Genomic DNA, 17,970 nt, shown 5'->3' on the forward strand with positions numbered 1-17,970 from the left:
AGAGGACCGGACAGCATGCCCTCCGATTTGACACACTGAACTCTGTCTGCAAAGTAATTGGTGAACCAGGCAAGGCAGTCATCCGAAAAACCGAGGCTACTGAGTCTGCCGATGAGAATATGGTGATTGACAGAGTCGAAAGCCTTGGCAAGGTCGATGAAGACGGCTGCACAGTACTGTCTTTTATCGATGGCGGTTATGATATCGTTTAGTACCTTGAGTGTGGCTGAGGTGCACCCGTGACCGGCTCGGAAGCCAGATTGCACAGCGGAGAAGGTACGGTGGGATTCGAGATGGTCAGTGACCTGTTTGTTGACTTGGCTTTCGAAGACCTTAGATAGGCAGGGCAGGATGGATATAGGTCTGTAACAGTTTGGGTCCAGGGTGTCTCCCCCTTTGAAGAGGGGGATGACTGCGGCAGCTTTCAATCCTTGGGGATCTCAGACGATATGAAAGAGAGGTTGAACAGGCTGGTAATAGGGGTTGCGACAATGGCGGCGGATAGTTTCAGAAATAGGGGGTCCAGATTGTCAAGCCCAGCTGATTTGTACGGGTCCAGGTTTTGCAGCTCTTTCAGAACATCTGCTATCTGGATTTGGGTAAAGGAGAACTTGGAGAGGCTTGGGCGAGGAGCTGCCGGGGGGGAGGAGCTGTTGGCCGAGGTTGGAGTAGCCAGGCGGAAGGCATGGCCAGCCGTTGAGAAATGCTTATTGAAGTTTTCAATAATCATGGATTTATCGTTGGTGACCGTGTTACCTAGCCTCAGTGCAGTGGGCAGCTGGGAGGAGGTGCTCTTGTTCTCCATGGACTTCACAGTGTCCCAGAACGTTTTGGAGTTGGAGCTACAGGATGCAAACTTCTGCCTGAAGAAGCTGGCCTTAGCTTTCCTGACTGACTGCGTGTATTGGTTCCGGACTTCCCTGAACAGTTGCATATCACGGGGACTATTCGATGCTATTGCAGTCCGCCACAGGATGTTTTTGTGCTGGTCGAGGGCAGTCAGGTCTGGGGTGAACCAAGGACTGTATCTGTTCTTAGTTCTGCATTTTTTGAACGGAGCATGCTTATCTAAAATGGTGAGGAAGTTACTTTTAAAGAATGACCAGGCATCCTCAACTGACGGGATGAGGTCGATGTCCTTCCAGGATACACGGGCCAGGTCGATTAGAAAGGCCTGCTCACAGAAGTGTTTTAGGGAGCGTTTGACCGTGATGAGGGGTGTATAGAGTACAGTATATACATATGAGATGAGTAATGTAGGGTATGTAAACATTATATTAAGTGGCGTTGTTTAAAGTGGCTAGTGATACATGTTTTACATCAATTTCCATTATTAAAGTGAATGGAGTTTAGTCAGTATGTTGGCAGCAGCCACTCAATGTTAGTGGTGGCTGTTTAAACTCTCTAGGGTATGTGGGACGCTAGCGTTCCACCTGGCCAACATCCAGTGAGATTGCAGAGCGCCAAATTGTAATTTAGGAATACTCATTATAAAAATTCAGAAAAGATACAACTATCAAACATAGGTTTAAAGATGAACTTCTTGTGAATCCAACCACGGTGTCAGATTTAAAAAATGCTTTACGGCAAAAGCGGTAATTACAATTATTTGAGAACATAGCCCAGCAGACAAATCATTACAAACAGTAACCAGCCAAGTATAAGAGTTACACAAGTCAGAAATAGAGATAAAATGAATCACTTACCTATGATGATCTTCATATGTTTGCACTCAGAAGACATTCATTTATTCAATACATTTTGTTCGATAAAGTCTCTCTTTATATCCGAAAACCTCTATTTGTTCACACGTTTTCTTCAGTAATCCACAGGCTCAAATGCAGTCACAACAGGCAGACATAAAATCCAAACTGTATCCGTAAAGTTCATATAAACATGTGAAACGATGTTTATATTCCATCCTCAGGTTGTTTTTATCCTAAATGATCTATAATACTTCAACCGGACAATAACATTGTCAATATAAAAGGAAAACAAGAAAGGCACTCTCTCTGGTCGCGTGCATGAAAAAGCTCTGTGAAACCGCAAGGTCCACTCATTGACTGCTCTTACTCCCTCATTTTTCAGAATACAAGCCTGAAACAATTTCTAAAGACTGTTGACATCTAGTGGAAGGCATAGGAACTGCAATTTGAGTTCTAAGTCAATGGATACTATAATGGTATTCGATATAAAACTTCAACAACAACAAAATGATCCTACTTCCTGAATTGGAAACTTTAGAGTTTTTTTTTGTCCAAATCTACTAATTATTTGCATATCCTATCTTCTGGCCCCGTGTAAAAGGCAGTCTAAATTGGGCATGCTTTTCATCCAAAATTCCAAATGCTGCCCCCTACCCTAGAGAAGTTAACAGTCTGATGGCCTTGAGATAGAAGCTGTTTTTCAGTCTCTCGGTCCCTGCTTTGATGCTGCTGTACTGACTTCGCCTTCTGGATGATAGCGGGGTGGATGATAGCGGGGTGAACAGGCAGTGGCTAGGGTGGTTGTTGTCCTTGATGATCTTTATGGCCGTCCTGTGACATAAGGTGGTGTAGGTGTCCTGGAGGTCAGGTAATTTACCCCTGGTGATGTGTTGTGCAGACCTCGCTACCCTCTGGAGAGCCTTACGGTTGTGGGAGGAGCAGTTGCTGTACCAGGCGGTGATACAGCCTGACAGGATGCTCTTGATTGTGCATCTGTAAAAGTTTGTGAGGGCTTTTGGTGACACGCTGAATTTTTTCAGCCTCCTGAGGTTGAAGAGGTACTGCTGCGCCTTCTTCACAACGCTGTCTGTGTGGGTTGACCAATTCAGTTTGTCCGTGATGTGTACGCCGAGGATCTTAAAGGTTAAAAGTTAAAGGTTAAAACCCTCTCCACTACTGTCCCGTCGATGTGGATAGGGGGGTGCTCCCTCTGCTGTTTTCTGAAGTCCACGATCATCTCCTTTGTTTTGTTGACGTTGAGTGTGAGGTTATTGTCCTGACACAACACTCAGAGGGCCCTCACCTCCTCCTTGTAGGCAGTCTCGTCGTTGTTGGTAATCAAGCCTACGACTGTAGTGTCGTCCGCAAACTTGATGATGGAGTTGGAGGTGTGCATGGCTACGCAGTCGTGGGTGAACAGGGAGTACAGGAGAGGGCTCAGAACGCACCCTTGTGGGGCCCCAGTGTTGAGGATCAGCGGGGTGGAGATGTTGTTACCTACCTTCACCACCTGGGGCGGCCCGTCAGGAAGTCCAGTACCCAGTTACACAGGGCGGGGTCGAGACCCAGGTTCTCGAGCTTGATGACGAGTTTGGAGGGTACTATGGTGTTAAATGCTGAGCTGTAGTCGATGAACAGCATTCTCACTTAGGTATTCCTCTTGTCCAGATGGGTTAGGGCAGTGTGCAGTATAGATGCAATTGCGTCGTCTGTGGACCTATTGGGGCGGAAAGCAAATTGGAGTGGGTCTAGGGTGTCAGGTAGGGTGGAGGTGATATGGTCCTTGACTAGTCTCTCAAAGCACTTAATGATGACGGAAGTGAGTGCTACGGGGCTGTAATCGTTTAGCTTAGTTACCTTAGCTTTCTTGGGAACAGGAACAATGGTGGCCCTCTTGAAGCATGTGGGGACAGCAGACTGGGATAAGGATTGATTGAATATGTCCGTAAACACACCAGCCAGCTGGTCTGCGCATGCTCTGAGGACGCGGCTGGGGATGCCGTCTGGGCCTGCAGCCTTGCGAGGGTTAACACGTTTAAATGTTTTACTCATGTCGGTTGCAGTGATGGAGAGTCCCCAGGTTTTGGTAGTGGGCTGTGTCAGTGGCACTGTATTGTCCTCAAAGCAGGCAAAGATGTTATTTAGTCTGTCTTGGAGCAGTACATCCTGGTCAAGCATTTCGCTACACTCGCATTAACATCTGCTAACCATGTGTATGTGACAAATAAATTTTAAAAAATGATTTGATTTGGTCCGCGACGGGGCTGGTTTTCTTTTTGTAATCCGTGATTGACTGTAGACCCTGCCACATACCTCTTGTGTCTGAGCTGTTGAATTGCATCTCTACTTTGTCTCTATACTGACGCTTAGCTTGTTTAATTGCCGTGCGGAGGGAATAGCTACACTGTTTGAATTCGGTCATGTTTCCGGTCACCTTGCCCTGGTTAAAAGCAGTGGGTTTCCGGTCACCTTGCCCTGGTTAAAAACAGTGGTTCGTGCTTTCAGTTTTGCGCGAATGCTGCCATCAATCCACTGTTTCTGGTTTGCGAATGTGGGTACGACATCGCCGATGTACTTTCTAATGAACTCGCTCACCGAATCAGCGTATTCGTCAATGTTGTTGTTGAACGCAATGCGGAACATATCCCAATCCACGTGATCAAAGCAGTCTTGAAGCGTGGAATCAGATTGGTCGGACCAGCGTAGAACAGACCTGAGCGCGGGAGCTTCCTGTTTTAGTTTCTGTCTGTAGGCTGGAAGCAATAACATGGAGTCTTGGTCAGCTTTTCCGAAAGGAGGGCGGGGGAGGGCCTTATATGCGGCGCGGAAGTTAGAATAACAATGATCCAGGGTTTTACCAGCCCTGGTTGCAAAATCAATCCAAAATTGATACAATCTAAAATGCTGATAGAATTTAGGGAGTCTTGTTTTCAGATTAGCCTTGTTAAAATCCCCAGCTACAATGAATGCAGCCTCAGGATATGTGGTTTCCAGTTTGCAAAGTCAAATAAAGTTTGTTCAGGGACATCGATGTGTCTGCTTGGGGGGGGATATATACAGCTGTGATTATAATCGAAGGGAATTCTCTTGGTAGATAATGCGGTGACATCATATGCGTGGAACTTGCAAGTGTATAAGGGAAGACAGATGGAGCTGAGAAGAACCAAGGGATGCGGGTTGTCCTGGATGTGACACAGGGACTCTGTGGCCACAACATCACATGTGATAAGTTTTTTACTTCGCACAAGCTGGGACAGGAGCTCCTCAAGAGGAACCTGATGATGGAAGGAACAGTACGGAAAACCAAGCCAGAGCTCCTACCTCAGCTGTTGAATACATGGAAAAGGCATATCAATTCCTCTACCTTTGTGTTCACGGCCGACACGTCCCTAGTGCCCTACATGGCAAAAAGGTTGTACTCATGTGTACACTGCATAGGGATGGGAGAATCTGTGGCCAGGAACATCAAAAAACAGAAATTGTGATGGATTGAGGGGTGTACAATTAAGACAATCTGGTTACTGGCTACAGCTGCAAAAGAAGAACCCTATGCTGGCCACTTGTGATATTCTTCAACATCTTGGACATCTCAGAGTACAACGTGTTTGTCATCTGGATGGCATTGAACCCAGATTGGAACAGAGGGCAGCTCCAGAGGAAACGGCTCTTTCACGAGGAGCTGGGAAAGGCATTGGTAAGACCTCAAATCCAGAGGAGACAACATATCCCAAGGACCCCAGCTTCTGCAGCCATGGTGAGGAGGATTCAGGAGGATGATGCTGGTGTCCCATATGCCCGACCCACAGAACCAACAACTCCAATATCGGAAGTGTGAGTGATGTTGTTGCATGTGTGTGTGTCTGACTCTCCTACCTTGGCCTGCTGTAACTATATTCTGTATGTGAGTAAGTTGGTTGTAAAATTCCTGAACTAAGTGTTTTCATCATTCCAGATTGCAGCTGGTAGCAACCAGAAGACGCGCTGCAATGTGTGTGGACCCAAGAAGGACATGAAGACACAGTACACATGCCTCAAGTGCAAGAATACATTTGCAACACACACACAGGAAAACTCTGTCCCTCATGTTGTGTGTAGATCGACCTTAATTTGTGTTCAATGGGACTCATTTATCGTTTACATAAAATACTGTATGTAAAATGGGTCCTTCCAATTTGTTCAGTTCAAAGCAATAAACATCAAAAGTGATGAAAACCTTGTTTAATTTTATTTGTTCATGGATTCGAACCAGCAACCTTTCAGTTACTGGCCCAACATTCTTAACTAGGCTACTAGCAAGAATCAACCTCACCTTCAAAAACCTACAAATGTTGTTGTGTTAAAGCAGTTTGGCATGAAAGAGTGGGCCAAAATTCCTCCATAGCAATGCGAGAGACTGATCAACAACTACAGGAAGTGTTTGGTTGGAGTCCTTGCTGCTAAAGGTGGCACAACCAGTTATTGAGTGTAAGGGGGCAATTCCTTTTTCACACATGGGCATTGGATGTTGCATAACTGTGTTAATTAAATATAATGTTTCCACATTTTGCGTTATTGGTTCACTTTATTTAATATTAGGTTTTGGTTGAGTATCTGATACCATTCAGTGTCAACAATATGCAAAAATTGAGAAAATCAGAAAGGGGGCAAATACTTTTTCACAGCACTTTACATGCACATTTTTGCTCCACGTAAATGGCATAATGTAACGTTTAAACAGTCAAAAGTCCTCTCACCTGAAGAGCCAGTGTGTTGATAATGTATTCATAGTTTTATGTATTCATGACAGGTTATGTAAGTGCACTCAGAGTGAACTCTGTGTGTCAGTGAGAAAGAGAGCGAGATCTTACCTTGCCAGTCTTAATACCTGCAGGTGAACATGGTGTCAGATGGCCTGCATTCTGCTGCCTCTTAGACAGGCCTGGATCGCTACTGACCTGGGGCCTCCCAAAGGATACCACTTTCAGTCATGTGTGGGTGAGGAAGGGGAGAGTGTGTGTGTGTGCGTGCGAGCGTGTGTGCGTGTAGTGTAGTGTAGTGTTTTCCATAAGTATATGGAGTAGCCAGACAGATAGAAAAACTAGCCAGCAGGTGCATACCTCCCGGGATTTTGTTTTGTAGAATGAGCTGTATTGTGGTGGCCTCTGGTACATTCTAATACATTTATTCCATCCAAAATGTATTCATTGTGTTAGTTGCTTTTATTGTCTAGACTTATAAGATCAGGAATGTTTTCTAAGTAAGATACCCTTTTTATAACATTAAACCTGTCTTCTCTTGAGATTCAATCCATCTTTACAGTTTGATATGAACTGCCACAATGTTTGTTCGTCAAATTATGTATTTTATTGGCTGTGCTGCTGTGGACGCTTTGGTTTCTTATGTATAATTTAGTAATTTTGGTGAACTATCCCTTTAACAGTTTGGCCTGTCAATCAATTACTGTGGCTGAGATTGTCAGGGGAGGGGGCAGGATGTTTGTGAGTCAGAGAGTTGGTAGGGCTGTCAATCAATCAATGTGTGTGTGACTTTAAGGGAAGGCAGAAGATTAGTAATTGTCACGTTCTGACCTTAGTTCTTTTGTATGTCTTTGTTTTAGTATGGTCAGGGCGTGAGTTGGGTGGGTTGTCTATGTTCCTTTTTCTATGTGGTGTTTTTGGTATGGTTCTCAATCAGAGGCAGGTGTCGTTAGTTGTCTCTGATTGAGAATCATACTTAGGTAGCTTTTTCCCACCTGTGTGGGGTGGGTGATTATTTTCTGTTGAGTGTTTGTATTCTGCACCAGACACGAACTGTTTGGGTTTCGTTGTTCACTTTGTTGTTTTTGTTCAGTGTTCAATTTCTTTATTAAAAATATGGACACTTACCACGCTGCGCATTGGTCCTCCGATCATTCCTACTACTCCTCGTCAGAGGAGGAAGAAGACCGTTACAGTAATCTAGTCCGAAAAAGTAGTCTAGTCTAGCCTTTTAATTTAATTTATTTTGTAGCAAAAACTGAACCTAGTCTACTCTTTCAATGTAGTCTATTATGGCAAAAACCTAAGAATAAAGGTTGTGTTATGGCAGGTAAACATGGATTCCCTATTGAGAAATAATATACAGTATAATTGCAGAAAAATGGTTTCAAAAACACAAAATTGTCCAGGCGGAGGACCCCCAGACCCCCCCCCCGTCCCGTCAGATTGTGCACCCCCAATCTTAAACCAAGTCAGGCACCCATAAATAGACCTCCAGTAATGGTTGAAGAATGAAGCAAGTGTCTAAGATTGGCTTTGCGAAACAGAAAGCAGTAGTTGACTACTCCATTGTTCACACTTAAGTGGAATCAGTAGGCCAATATCAATACCATATAAGTTTCATCATATTACCTTTCATAACCTCATATCATCTGTTTTTTGTTTTGAACCAGAATGAGTCTATTTCCATTACCTAATGTTTTTGTAATTTATCTGCAGATAATTGCCAAAAAGCAGTAGTAGCCTACCAGTATGCAAAGTTGGGAGACAAATGAATGACTCTCTCACCTCACCAATGCGATTTGGTTCCGTTCACCTAAAAGATCCGTTAAAAAATATCTGTTTGTTCCCGAATAACCCAAACCATCACTAGGCTACACTGACATGAAACTTTAGTGGTCATTGGCAAGAGCGACATGGGCTTTGAATCCGAGGAAAACAGGATCTTTGGCTTACTTGTCTCGATGCCATACCATGGACATATATATCATTGTGTGATTTATGAATAGAAAATCGATGTAGGAGATTGCCTTTATTCAGTCAGTTCGACACCTTTTTAATAAATTAGTCAACACAAGCTGTTCGGTCATCAATCAAAGAACAGCAAATAGCCTATGCCCCCCAACTCCATGGCTGGCTAAAGGCCTATGATAAGTAAATGAATGCACCACAAAACAATAATTAAGTAGATTTCAACTAATCGTTGCCACTTACATTGGGATGTTTAAATGAATTCACTCACAGGAGACGATGAAGAAGCATCATTCTCTTGTCACGTTCTGACCTTTATTTCCTTTGTTTTGTCATTATTTAGTATGGTCAGGGTGTGAGTTGGGGTGGGCAGTCTATGTTTGTTTTTCTACGATTTGGGGATTTCTATGTTTCGGGCCTAGTATGGTTCTCAATCAGAAGCAGGTGTCATTAGTTGTCTCTGATTGAGAATCATACTTAGGTAGCCTGGGTTTCACTGTGTGTTTGTGGGTGTTTGTTTCCGTGTCTGTGTTTTTCACCACACGGTACTGTTTTGGGTTTCGTTCATTCCGCGTTTTTTGTATTCAGTTGTTCATGTGTACTATTTCTTATTAAAAGAACCATGGACACTTACCACGCCGCATATTAGTCCTCCGATCCTTCTCGCCTCTCCTCTTCAGAAGAAGAGGAGGAAATCCCTTACAGCTCTCCCTCTTCCGTGAAAATAAATTAGACCAAACCAGGAGTGTTTCCCTGTCATCGCTAGCTTTGTGACTGACAGGCGACTGTCCTATCAGTCGAAGAGTCTCAGTGTATGCTTGTATGAGTTGAGTCTGTCAGTGTTTGCTCATAGTATGTGTGCGTGTGAATGTATCTGTGTGAGCATATACTGTACATGTGCTGCTGAGTCTCTCAGTGTGTGTTTGTACAGTATGTGTCTGTCTCAGTTTGTGTGTGTCCATGCGTGTATTGGTGCATGTGTATGTGTGTGTCCATACGTGTGTAGCCTATGTGCCTCAGTGTGTGTCCGTATGTGTGTGTGTGGGGGGTGCGGATTACAGAGCTGACAGCAGAGTGTTGAGGGGCTGGCTATTCCAGTGCATGCTGGTCTCTCTGCCTTCCCATTGACAAATAAGCTCCTTAAAAACAAACTAATCAATCTCTCAATATTTTTCTCTCTCCCTTTCTCTCTATTTTCTCTCTCTCCCTCTCTCTCTCTCAATCCTCAAATTGAAAGATTTTATTGTAAGGGTGGGCGATTAATCAAATGAACTTGATTAATTAGAATGTATAATTTGAGCGCGATTTTCCAAATGCACGTATCCAGAATATAGTTTGTATATATTTATTTATGTATGTGCGTTTATGTCCACGTGATAGCATGGTGTCTTTTTGGTTTTGTCTCCTTCGATCCATCTACTGTAACTGCACCTATACTGTACAACAAAGCTGAGAGATCACTTCTTTGTCTCTGTGACAAGTGATTTCAACTCACTAGTTTCTATTTGAAGTTTGGTCCAACAGAAACAGTCATATGGACACTGGAAGACATTGAGAAACTATTTTACTGTAATAGAGAAGAAGTTAGCCTTTCCAACAATACCCTTTTTATGTCTCAACTCCTCAAATTGCTCTCTTCGCAGATATGGACATTGACTTTGGAAAATGTATGCTCAGTTTGTCACTTGCAGCATTGCAGTACTTAACCAGAGGTTATTATACTAGCTGTCTAGTCTGTGTTTTATAAATGTGCAATAAGCATTAAAAAAAGTATATAAGGAATTGGCAACTCGTTCTCATTCTGAGAAATAAGGTAGGCCACTTGATTTCAACATCTGGACAAAGTGAACAGGCTAGCATGCTGTTCAAACAATTGGAGATGGACAGAAGAGCGTGTCTATTGCAATTCAACTGTTCTACGTTATCTAGCAAATAGATCCAAGTGGGCTAAACTTGAAATATAAAGATTAGCTGGCTACTCACTAGCACGTGGACTAGTGCTTGAGAGATTGTTTATGAGACCTGTGTTAATTTTCTATAATGCCTGCGACAAGAAGTTAGACAAATCAAATGACATTTTATTTATCGCATGCGCCGAATACAACTGGTGTATACTCTACAGTAAAATGCTTGCTTATGAACATTTTCCAACAGTGCAGAGTTAAAATAATAATAATGAAAAGTAAAATAGTATCCAACACAAGAGGAGTAAGATATAACACACAAGAATGGAGCTATATACAGGGAGTACCAGTACCAGATCAATGTGCAAAGGTACGAGGTACTTGAGGAAGATATGTACATGAAGGCAGTTTAAAGTGACTATGCATCTGGATAAGGAAATAGTAAAAAAAATAAAAATAACAGAGTGGCAGCAGCAAATTATGAGTGTAAAAGTGTGTGTGTCGATATGCGTGTGTTTTATGTGTGGCTCCTAAGACCCTCACAAACATTTAAAGATGCACCATTGTGAGCATCCTGTCGAGTTGTGTCACCTCCTGGTACAGCAACTGTACCGTCCGCAACCGCAGGGCTCTCCAGAGGGTGATGTGGTCAACTCAACGCATCACCGGTAGCACAATGCCTGCCCTTCAGGACATCTACAGCATGTACATAGACATGGAACACTGGTCACTTTAATAATGGAACACTGGCAACTTTAATCATGTTTACATACTGCATGATGGTGGCAGCGTCATGCTCTGGGGATGTATTCTATTCTACTGTATATTAGTCAATGTTACATATCTTACATTACTCATCTCATATGTACAGTATATACTGTATTCTATACTATTCTATAGTATCTTAGTCACTTAATAATGATTACATATCTATCATTACTTATCTCATGTGTATATACTGTTTATCCATACTATTCTACTGTAGCCTAGTCCATTCCGCTCTGACATCGCTCATCCATATGTAAACTCAACAAAAAATCGAAAGTAACAGTCAGTATCTGGTGTGGCCACCAGCTGCATTAAGTACTGCAGTGCATCTCCTCCTCATGGACTGCACCAGATTTGCCAGTTCTTGCTGTGAGATGTTACCCCACTCTTCCACCAAGACACCTGCAAGTTCCCAGACATTTCTGGGGGGGAATGGCCCTAGCCCTCACCCTCCGATCCAACAGGTATCAGACGTACTTAATGGGCTTGAGATCCGGGATCTTCGCTGGCCATGGCAGAACACTGACATTCCTGTCTTGCAGGAAATCACACACATAACGAGAAGTGGGGTGGCAGATAGCCTTGTGGTTAGAGCGTTGGACTAATAACCAAAAGGTTGCAAGATCAAATCCCTGAGCCGACAAGGTAGAAATATGTTGTTCTGCCCCTGAACAAGGCAGTTAACCCATGTCATTGAAAAAAAGAATGTGTTATTTAACTGACATGCCTAGTTAGATAAAGAATGAATAATAAGTACAGCTGGAGGGTCATGTCAGGATGAGCCTGCAGGAAATGTACCACATGAGGGAGGAGGATGTTTTTCTTTTAATGTGTTAATAAACTCTTTGGTCAAGGTGGGAAGCTAACGTCCCATCTGGCCAACATCCGGTGAAATTGCAGAGCGCCAAATTCAAATGAAAGAAATAGTAATAATAATAATTCATGAAAATACAAGTGTTATACACTGGTTAAAGGATGCGACTATCAAACCCGGATCCGGGAGCGTAATCATGGCCTCAAACTAATTAGCATAACGCAGCGGACATAATTCTTCCTACAAAATCTTCCTATTCATGAAAATCACAAATGAAATATATTGAGACACAGCTTAGCCTTTTGGTAATCACACTGTCATCTCAAATTTTCAAAATATGCTTTACAGCCAACGCTAGACAAGCATTTGTGTAATTTTATCATGGCATAATGCTATGCTAGGCTCTGCTGGCAGCAGGCAACTTTTTCACGAAAATCAGAAAAGCAATCAAATTAAATAATTTACCTTTGAAGAACTTTGGATGTTTTCACTCAGGAGACTCCCAGTTAGATAGCAAATGTTCCTTTTTTCCAAAAATATTATTTTTGTAGGCGAAATAGCTCCCGTTTGTTCGTCACGTTTGGCTGAGAAATGCGGTCACTACAACGCCAAACTTTTTTCCAAATTAGCTCCATAATATCGGCAGAAACATGGCAAACGTTGTTTAGAATCAATCCTCAAGGTATTTTTCACGTAACAATTCGATAATATATCCTTTGGGACACTTGTTTCTCATAAGAAGCGATTGGAAAAATGGCTACTTGTGTACTTTACGCAAGATTTTCTGCGGGAGCCATCATGTGACCACTTGCTAAATGTGGTCCCTTACGGCTATTCTTCAACATAAATGCGTAAAAAGACATCACAATGCTGTAGACACCTTGGGGAATACTAGAAAACGTAAGCTAATTCGTAGCTCATTCACAGCCATATAAGGAGTCATTGGCATGAGGCGGTTTCAAAAAATGCGGCACTTCCTGATTGGATTTTTATCTGGGTTTCGCCTGTAACATCAGTTCTGTTCCACTCACAGACAATATCTTTGCAGTTTTGGAAACGTCAGAGTGGTTTCTATCCAAAGCTGTCAATTATATGCATAGTCGAGCATCTTTTCGTGACAAAATATCTTGTTTAAAACGGGAACATTTTTTATCCAAAAATGAAAATACTGCCCCCTAGTTACAAAAGGTTAAAGGATAAACTTCTTGTTAATCCAGCCGCTTTGTAAGATTTCAAAAAGGCTTTACGGCGAAAGCATACCATGCGATTATCGGATGACAGTGCCCCGCTTACAAAAGCATAAAAACATTTTCCAACCAAGTAGAGGAGTCACGAAAGTCAGAAATAGCGATAAAATGAATCACTCACATTTGAAGATCTTCCTCTGGTTGCAATACCAAGGGTCCCAGCTACAAAATAAATTGTCATTTTGTTTGATAAAGTCCCTCTTTATATCCCAAAAACTCTGTTTTGTTGGAGCGTTTTGTTCAGTAATCCACTGGGTCAAAGGCGGTCAAAACATGCAGATGAATACATCCTAATAGTACCGGTAAAGTTTGTCGAAACATGTCAAACGATGTTTATAACTAATCCTCAGGGTGTCAATTATCTAAATAATCTAAATAATATTTCAACCGGACAATAGCGTATTCAATAGAAAGGAAAAACAACAAAGAGCGCGCACAGTCACGCACGCAAACCAGTTCTGCATGATTCCATAGTCCCCTGACCACAAGGTCTCATTCTTCTTCATTTTTCAGAAGACAAGCCTGGAACCATGTCTAAAGACTGTTGACATCTAGTGGAAGCCATAGGAACTGCCATCTGGGACCTAAGCCATTACTTAGTCAATAGGCATTCAATGGAATACCCACCCACATCAAAAAATCCCACTTCCTGGATGGATTTTCCTCGGGTTTTCGCCTGCCATATCAGTTCTGTTATACTCAGACATTATTTTAACAGTGTTTTCTATCCAAATCTACCAATGATATCTACCAATATCCTAGCATATCCTAGCTTCTGGGCCTGAGTAACAGGCAGATTACTTTGGGTATGCTTGTCATCCAGATGTCAAAATAATGCCCCCTAGCCCAAAGAAGTTTTAAGATTGCCTGCATTGACAACAAGCTCAGGCCTATGATGCTGTGACACACCGCTCCAGATCATGACGGATCCTCCACCTCCAAATCGATCCCGCTCCAGAGTACAGGCCTAGGTGTAACGCTCATTCCTTCGACGATAAACTTGAATGTGTCAATCACCCCTGGTGAGACAAAACCACGACTCGTCAGTGAAGAGCACTTTTTGCCAGTCCTCTCTGGTCCAGCGACGATGGGTTTGTGCCCATAGGCGAAGTTGTTGCCAGTGATGTCTGGTGAGGAATTGCCTTACAACAGGCCTACAAGCCCTCAGTCCAGCCTTTCTCAGCCTATTGCGGACAGTCTTAGCACTAATGGAGGGATTGTGCATTCCTGGTGTAACTTGCGCAGTTGTTGTTGCCATCCTGTACCTGTCCTGCAGGTGTGATGTTTGGATGTACCGATCCTGTGCAGGTGTTGTGCAGGTGTTGATACATGTGGTCTTCCACTGCGAGGATGATCAGCTGTCCATCCTGTCTCCCTGTAGCACTGTCTTAGGCGTCTCACAATACAGACATTGCAATTTATTGCCCTGGCCACATCTGCAGTCCTCATGCCTCCTTGCAGCATGCCTAAGGCACATTCACGCAGATGAGCAGGGATCCTGGGCATCTTTCTTTTGGTGTTTTTCAGAGTCAGTAGAAAGGTCTCTTTAGTGTCCTAAGTTTTCATAGCTGTGACCACAATTGCCTACCGTCTGTAAGCTGTTAGTGTCTTAACGACCGTTCCACAGGTGCGTGTTCATTAATTGTTTATGGTTCATTGAACAAGCATGGGGAACAGTGTTTAAACCCTTTACAATGAAGATCTTTGAAGTTATTATTTAGATTTTTTATGAATTATCTTTGAAAGACAGGGTCCTGAAAAAGGGACCTTTCTATTTTTGCTGAGTTTATATGTACATTTATACTCCAGATTCCGACATTGCTCGTCCTAATATTTATATTTCTTAACTCAATTTTTTTACTTTCAGATTTCTGTGTATTGTTGTGTTTTGTTAGATACACTATATGTGAACACCCCTTCAAATGAATGGATTTGGCTATTTCAAGTGTATAAAAATCAAGCAGAACTATTACTATAAGGTATTCTATAACAGGTTAGCAAGCGCTACCCTTTACACTTGAAGCAGGAAACCCGTTGTTAATAATTTTAATGAATAAACACACACCGTAAAATTATTAGTGAGTCTAATGGTTAGCTGAGGTATAATTTCACAAGCCCTGAAATCATTTGATTATTGCCGACTCTTTGAAATGCAGTATACTTCACCTTGTAATTGTACAACAAAGCCTATTTAGAAAAACATTAAAGAAATCGAGATTTATATTGTGAATCACCGATAACTTTGAAAAACGAAATCAAGGCCATTTCATCCAGCTTTTTAGCATTGAAAGTGTACATACAGTGCCTTCAAAAAAGTATTCATAGACTTACTCCACATTTTGTTGTGTTACAGCCTAACTTCAAAATTGATCCAACACACAATACTCCATAATGACAAAGTGAAAAGATGTTTTTAGAATTTTTTTGCAAATGTATTGAAAATAAAATATTTAATTTACATAAGTATTCAAACCCCTGAGTCAATACTCTGTAGAAGTACCTTTGGCATTGATTAGGCTTGTGAGTCTTTCAGGGTCATTCTCTAAGATCTTTCCAGACCTGGAGTGTGCAAAAATTGCCAATTATTATTTTATTTTATTATTCAAACTCTGTCAAATTGGTTATTGATTATTGTTAGACAATAATTTTCAGGTATTGTCATTAAATAATATCCACAAAACACCAGTCTCAATGTCAACAGTGAAGAGGCGACTTTGGGATGCTGGCCTTCTAGGCAGAGTTGCAAAGAAAAAGCTATAACTCAGACTGGCCAATAAAAATAAAAGATTAATAACACAGACATTGGACAGAGGAACTCTGCCTAGAAGCCCAGCATCCCGGAGTTCCCTCTTCACTGTTGACGTTGAGACTGGTGTTTTGTGGGTACTATTTAATGAAGCTGCCAGTTGAGGACTTGTGAGGTGTATGTTTCTCAAACTAGACACTCTAATGTACTTGTCCTCTTGCTCAGTTGTACACCGGGGCCTTCCACTCCTTTTTCTATTCTGGTTAGAGCCAGTTTGTGCTGTTCTGTGAAGGGAGAGGTACACAGCATTGAAAGAGATCTTAATTTTCCTTGCAATATCTCGCATAGAATAGCTGTCATTTCTCAGAACAAGTAAAGACTGACAAATTTCAGAAGAAAGGTCTTTGTTTCTGGCCATTTTTGAGCCTGTAATTGAACCCACAAATGCTGATGCTTTAGATACTCAACTAGTCTAAAGAAGGCCAGATTTATTGCTTCTTTAATCAGAACAACAGTTTTCAGCTGTGCTAACATATTTGCAAAAGGCTGTAGCCAGATGTGCCTGTAGCCAGACGGTTTCTATGGCCAGGGTGTGCTCACTGAGTCTGTAAATAGACAGTGTTTTTCTCAGTTTTCTATCAGTCCGCCACTGTTTAGTTTTCTTTGATTTTCTGTTTTATCTTTCCAGTAGGTGATATATTTTAGTGTTTTGCTTTGTGATAATTTAGTTGGGCCAGATTTTCTTTAGTTGGGCCAGAGTGCTGTCTTGAGGCTTTGTTGGGTTGGTAGTGGCTTGTGAACTTAGCCTAAGGACCAGCTGGCTGAGGGGACCCTTCTCTATGGTCACCTCTTTGTAATGGTAGGAGAGAGAGAACAAGTGAGAGTCACTTGTTTTAAAATTATTATCAAATTTGGGGGCTCTTTGGGGATAATCATCAGACGAGGGAATTGGCCTAATTCTGCTCTGCATGCGTTGTTTGGTGTTTTTCTCTGTACTCTGAGGATGCTCTTATGGTATTCTGCATGCAGGGTTTTAATAGAGTGTTTGTCCCATTTGTCAAATTCTTGCTATGTCAGCGGTACCCACACTTCACTGCCATATACTGCAATTGGTTCTACGTATCATTGATTTGAGATCCTTATTGGTATGTCTAAGATGCTAATTGGTATGTCTAATTTAATAGATATTTAATGGTTCTACGTATCATTGATTTGAGATCCTTATTGGTATGTCTAAGTTAATAGATATTTAATGGTTCTACGTATCATTGATTTGAGATCCTTATTGGTATGTCTAATTTAATAGATATTTAATGGCATAGCCATCCTTGCTTTGTCTTTTGGTTCATTCATGGCCAGGTTACAGTTCATTGTGGAGCAATTTTTTTAGTTCCAAATATTTGCAGCTATGTGTGTGTTCTATATGAGTGGAGCCCAGTAAAAAAAGTTAATTGGTTTCCCTGACTTCTCTCTCTCTCTCACAAGAAGCTCTATTGGAAGTTATAAGAACTCACCTTGCCATAATACATTGTAAAAGCAACAGTAACAGAGTGAAGCGATATTAGTGGAACAACAAAACATGTACAAGTTATACAGTGCAGAATTTCTATTATTAATTGAATTTATTAGCTGTTCTCTCTCACTCTCTGTTTTCCTCAGAGTGAGCGAGAACCCTACTCCTCCTCCTCTTCTCCCCACAGAGACCCAGTGCGAGATTATGAATGGGGTACAGGAGTCAACTAAGCCTCCTCCCTCTGGTTAGCACATTAATGTTGATGGAAGACGGCGTTAACACAACAATGATCACACTGATTAGTGTCTGTTGATGTATACTATAGAGACAAAATAAAAAGAAGACTAGCATCCCAATGGCACTCATCAGGGTTTAAGATGAATAAAATATTAGCTATGTCTACAGTAAAATGTGATATACATATTATAAATTGTACTGTCACTTTTTGTCTTTTTGTAGTTGGATAAGATGAGTTTGAGTATCTCCTCAAAAATGTGATTTTTAAAACCGTTACTGTATGTGCTAAGAACATCTTTTAATTATTGTATTTTTAGTAGTGAAGGGG

Source organism: Oncorhynchus tshawytscha, linkage group LG26 (assembly GCF_018296145.1).
Source record: "Oncorhynchus tshawytscha isolate Ot180627B linkage group LG26, Otsh_v2.0, whole genome shotgun sequence".
Taxonomy (NCBI): domain Eukaryota; kingdom Metazoa; phylum Chordata; class Actinopteri; order Salmoniformes; family Salmonidae; genus Oncorhynchus; species Oncorhynchus tshawytscha.